Below are 5,959 nucleotides of genomic sequence, written 5' to 3'. Positions count from 1 at the left end.
CACTTTTCTTACATCCCATGAGACTTTTATTCATTGATCCTTTTATTATCATTTCAGGGCTTATTGGTGTTCTTCAGGCTAAGTGTTCTATAAGGGGGCAACTCTTTAAGATAAGCTTTCAAGTCTCTCCATACATATACACCACATGCATATAGTTTATTCATTTTCTTTTCTTGATGCCTTGGTGTCCAGCACCTCTTTGGGTTACTAAATGTTCTGTGGTGAGGGTTACTCTTGATAGTGGACTTTCAGCTGATAATCCCGAGTTAGTTAACCCAAGTTACCAAGTGATAAGGCACCCCTAAGAGCTTATTCATCTAAGTAGATCCCTCACATAGGAACACCACAGACACATGCTTCAAGATTAAAACCATTGGTGCCTAGACTTATTGCTTACTATTTTTCTTTTATTCCTCAACTTTGATTGTTCTTTCCCTTTCTCTTATTAGGATCTTCTTATTTATCTAGTTTCATGGGGTGTGTCTCAAGCATAGTATTCATGACAGATAGTTGTCTTCCCACCTTATGGTTGAACCAACTCAGCTAACTTATGACCACACCACAAACTCATGGACTTACTCCCTAGTATGAACTCCACTCTGGTCTTTTGAAAACAATCATTCTCTTTTCATTTGATTCAAAAGGGACAAGCATACAAGTAAGTAAAGAAATGATGCAGTAGCACAAAGACCAGATATCATAAACCTCTTCAACAAGAACTTAAAAGAAAAGATTTATAAATGTTTAAACTGAAATGGAAGCAAGTTCTATTTCATACAAGATGTTCCTTATTTAAAACATAGAGAAAGATGGACCAAAGAAGGAACTCCACCACCTTTTACTCTTGTGGATGTTCATGCTCTCCTTCTTGATTGCTTGTGCTCCCACTTCCCTTGCCTTTTCCAAGCAGCTTCTTCCAGAAACCACCATCTTCCATCTTCTTCTTGAGTGTCTCCTTTTGCTGTTTATCTTTCCTTTCTTCTTGTTCTACAAAATCTTTTTGGACTTCATCATATGTAGGGATGGCATAGTGTAGCTGATGCATATTACTGGACATGTAGTTCAACATGGCTTGAGTGTTGATGTTAAACTCCTCCCGATGTAGTTGTCGTCCTTCATTAAGTACAGTGAACTCATTGAATGCTTTCATCTGGGCTAGTTGTCGCTGATTGAGTTCCTGCAAATTCTTATCTTGACGTTCTTGCCTCTCGGTAACTTGGTGGATGGTTTGAGTGAGCTGGGAGTATTGTTCCTGTTGCTGCTCCATTTGTTGTTTCTTCCACTCCTCTTGTTGGCTCATCCAGTTCAATATTTCCTCTTGTCCTTCCATATGTCTCATTCCCAAATCTTCAATAGCTCTTAGAAGGTGATTCATATTCAGATCGGTTGGGTAAGGATGCTCTCCCTGTTGATATTCTTCCTGATGAGACTCCTCTTGGTGAGTTCCTTCCCTTGCTTTTAATTTCCCTATTTGTGGCCTTCTTTGTTGCTGAGCAGGTGTAGTATAGGCCATACGCTGGGTTGTCATTAGCCTCCCTGGGTTAACCCAATCTGGATTACTATCTTCAAAGACCACCTTGGCCTTTGTGCACAATCAGAGAATGGTGCTGGGGTACCAAAGCTTGGCACCTGATTCAAGCTTCTCAGCTGAATCTTGAATTCCCTCAGCCATAAGTTCATGCACGTTGATTTCTCCTCCTTGTAATAGGAAATGTACCATAGTTGCTCGATTAATATTTACCTCTGAATTATTTGCAGTTGGGAGAATAGACCACCTCACGAGTTCAAACCACCCCTTGGCTTCTGGGCTAAGGTCTCCCCTCTTGATGAACCGGGGTCTCCCATCTCCATACCTCTCCCAGTCAGCTGCTATAACACAGATGTCAGTCACTATCTCAGTGAGCTCATCATTGTCTTGGCTTTTACTTATCCTTGTATGATAGCTAGGCTCATCAAAGTGTGGTGATTTCAGGTGAAGAGTTCTTATTATAGCATTTGGACTGAAGTCTACCTCTTTTCCCCTTACATAGCTTTTGAAGGTTGGTGCTCTGGTTTTGTCTTCTCTGACCACATTTGCGTAGAACTCTTTGATGAGTTTTGCATTGATCTTTCCCTCTGGATTGATGAGCAATTGCCACCCTCTTTCTTCAATCTTCTCCCGAATCTATGGGCATTCGTCTTCATTGATTTGGAAGGTTAACTCGGGCAGTATCTTTTTGAGCTTTATCCGCTCAAATTCTCGTTCATGAAAGGTAGTCTTGAATCTCTTCTCGTCGAAGGGAATGTTCTCCGTTGGTTCCTTCCTCTTCTACCTCTTGGAGCTTGATGATGCCATGAATGAAGTTAAAGCAAAAAGGGTGTAGTGAAGGGAAGAGATGTGGGGTTTAGAGAGTGGGAGGTTGAAGAATTGGTTGCTGGAAAGTGAAGTGCAAGGGGTATGAATTTCGAATGTGGAGATGGTGTGAATTTGATTCACTTATATAGAGAAGTGATGAAGAGATGAAAGGTGTGGATTGATGGGATTGGTGTATGATGAACGGATGGGGATGTGTATGGAGTAAGCACGAGGATTCTCAACTTTATGATGGAGTTGATTCACTTTCCAAGTTTGTTCTTCCTCCAATGTTGCATGGCAACCATTCCCAATGCATTCCCCCTTGAGGCACGTGTGTAGTGCCCTCTTCATGAAGTGGCCGAACCTTTCCCATTAAATTGTCCTATCAATCTCCTTCAATGCTCCTTTTCTTTTTCCTATAAAGATAAAATTAGAAAAGTAAGACATAATATCACAAAAAAAGAAATCACTTTAAATTTTTTTTACGGCTAAAATAATAAAGAGATGAAAATATGAGATTGTTTATTCATGAATTCCAACTAACTAACTAACTGTGTATCCTTATATGCATTTTGGTGGCACCAAGGGGGTGACACCGAACTTAATTTGAAGCACTGTGATGAAAAGTTCTGTTCAAAGCTCCAAGACTAGCATGCTCTCTGTTGCATTCATGCTTTCTTGGTACGCTTTGAACACCAAACTTGTTCTTCACTATATATACTACAATATAAGAACGTCACCAAGTTTGGGTTGGAATTTATGAATATTGACTTATTTACTAGTAAAAGCTAATAAAACATGGGTTGCCTCCCATGAAGCGCTTCTTTAGCATCACTAGCTTGACGTTTCTTCTTTATCAGGGAGGTTGATAATGCTTCAAGTCGTCCCCTCTTGCCTTGGACTTATATCCATTGGTTGTATCAATGATCTCTACATGTTCCAAGGAGAAGACTCTGTTAATAGTGAAGACCTTAGGTAACTGAGATGGTACAGTCGGGAGATTAGGGGGGATATCTGGGAAGTAAGTTGCGATCACTTTATCTCCTGGAGAGAAGTTTTCCGTAGGGATCTTCTTGTTCCTCCACCCCCTTGGTACTTTCTTCTTTGTCCCTTTTGACGTTGCCTTGCTCTTTGTGGCCTCTTCTTCTAAGTAAATTTTGTTGTTGTCTTCACATGTTTCTGGTGGTTTAGGTCCCTCCAGCTTTTCCTTGAGCTGTGACAGCTGCTTATTTCCTTTGTCATCAACCAAGGGCTTTCCCAGTTGGACTGGTTGTGCTTCAGTGTTTGCTTCCTCTGTTAGCATCTCATTATGATCTGTGCTTGGTTCTTTGTTCTCTTGGTCTGCTTCTTGTGAGAGTTTGAAGACATTAAAGTTGAGTCGTTCATCATGGATCCTCGATATTAACTCCCCTCGCTCCACATCTATGAGTGCTCTGGCTGTAGCTAGGAATGGTCTTCCCAATATGATTGGGTGAGTGTGACTCTCTTCCATGTCCAAGATGACAAAGTCTGTGGGAAGAAAGTATTTCCCAACCTTTAACAACACATTTTCCACCACCCCTATTGCTTGTTTTTGAGTTTTGTCAGCCAGCCTGATGACCACATCTGTGGGCAATATCTCATTGATCTACAGTCTCTTCACCAGGGCTAAGGGCATTAAGTTGATGCTTGCTCCCAAATCACAGAGTGCTCTATCAAACATTGTTTCTCCTATGGCACAGGGGACATGAAAACTCCCTGGATCTTTTCTTTTCATAGGCAACTGTGGTTGAATGAGGGCACTGCACCCATTGTTCATCACTATAGTCTGGCCTCCCTTGAGTGAGCTTTTCCTAGGAAGCAGCTCCTTCATATACTTGATATATGCAGGTATTTGTTGGATAGTCTTGATGAATGGTTTGTTCACATGCAAAGATGAGAACAAGTCAAGAAATCTTGAGTATATTCTCTTCTCCACAGCACCATTGAGCAGTTGGGGAAAAGGTGCATAGAGTCTCAGCAGCTCCTGTTTTGATATTTCTGGTTCTTGGTATTCTTTTTCCTCCTTCTCTGTTGAGGTATCTTTAGGTTGTTCTGACAGCTTGCTTGGCTTGTCCTCAGTCTCCTTGTCACTTATAGTGACCATTTTACAATCTTCCCATCTGACTTTCTTTGTTTCACCTCTCGGATTCTTTTCTGTGTCACTTGGGAATCCATCTGTGGATTTGGGAATCTGCTCAGAGAGATATCCTACTTGAGATTCCAACGCTTGATTGTGTCTCCCTGGTTCTTGAAATTGGCTCGCACTTCCTCCTTGAACACCTTGTTGTCTTGGATATCCTTGCATATGCCTTCAAGTAGATTTTCAATCCTTGAGATTCTTTCATCAAATGATGATAGGTCAGGTTGAGGAGGATTGTTCTAGCCTTGATATGAATGTGGAGAGGTGTTGTTATTGGGATGTTGATATGGTCTAGAGGTGAAGTGTTGGTGGGCTACATTGTTTGGATTTGGGCGCCTTTGATCAAGGCTTTGGTCTTGTTGATTTTCCCACCCAAAGTTTGGGTGGTTCCTCCATCCAGGGTTGTAATTCTTGGAGTAAGGATCATGGTTCTGCCTAGGTGAATTCCCAATGTAGTTGGCTTGCTCCTGACTACCCTCTGCTTCTTCATTCACTCCTTCTTGGGTTGTTGATGAAGTGGAGATTGCTGCCACTTGGTTCCTCTCCATCTTCTTGGTGAGGTCAGCCAGCTGTTGGGTAATGAGCTTGTTTTGGGCCAACAGAGCATCTACATTGTTTAGCTCCATTACTCCTCTTGTGTTCCCTCTTTCGGAAGCATAGAAGTAGTCGTTCTCTGCTACTGTTTCAATGACATCTATAGCCTCCTCAATGGTTTTCTTCTTGTTCAAAGATCCTCCGGATGAATGGTCTACGGCCTTCTTTGACTCATAAGAGAGCCCTTCATAGAAAATGTGCAGCTGCACCCATTCGTTGAACATGTCAGGTGGACACCTCCTTGTCAGGTCTTTAAACCTCTCCCATGCTTCATATAGAGTCTCACCATCTTGTTGCCTGAAGGTTTGGACCTCAGCTCTCAGCCTATTGATTCTTTGAGGAGGGTAAAATCTTGCTAAGAATTTGTTCACCACGTCTTCCCAAGTTGTCAAGCTTTCCCTTGGGAAAGATTCCAACCACTTGGCTACCTTATCCCTGAGTGAGAATGAAAATAAGAGCAGTCTATAGGCGTCAGGATGAACACCATTAGACTTCACTGTGTCACATATTCTCAGGAAGGTGGTTAAATGTTGATTTGGGTCCTCTTGGACACTTCCTCCGAACGAACAGTTGTTCTGCACCAGGGTGATGAGCTGTGGCTTCATTTCAAAATTGTTGGCATGGATGGTTGGCTTTTGAATGCTACTTCTATAGTTTCCTGGGTTTGGATTGATATAAGAGCCTAAAACTCTTCTATCCTCCCCAGCATGATTTGCTCGACCTCTTCCGCCATGGTTGTGAGCCTCTTCTTCATGATGGTTTTCCATGTTTTCTTCCATGTTTGGTTCAAAGTATTCCTCAAAGTGTTCCTCCTCTTCTTCAGCACCAACTACACGTTTGTCTCTTGCCTCCCTCCTTAGTCTAAGGAA

General features: G+C 42.0%; 1 non-coding gene across 1 annotated transcript; it reads left to right on the top strand.

Moving 5' to 3' along the window:
• Positions 1 to 5,312: 5,312 nt before the first annotated feature.
• LOC148561744 (small nucleolar RNA R71) lies at positions 5,313 to 5,416 on the top strand. The gene has a single exon (XR_015888027.1). It is a non-coding gene; the product is annotated as a small nucleolar RNA R71 (small nucleolar RNA).
• Positions 5,417 to 5,959: the final 543 nt, after the last annotated feature.

This window comes from Arachis ipaensis, chromosome B6 (assembly GCF_059453495.1).
Source record: "Arachis ipaensis isolate K30076 ecotype BB chromosome B6, ASM5945349v1, whole genome shotgun sequence".
Taxonomy (NCBI): domain Eukaryota; kingdom Viridiplantae; phylum Streptophyta; class Magnoliopsida; order Fabales; family Fabaceae; genus Arachis; species Arachis ipaensis.
Note: the sequence above shows the minus strand (reverse complement) of the source record. Positions and strands in the feature narration are given on the sequence as shown.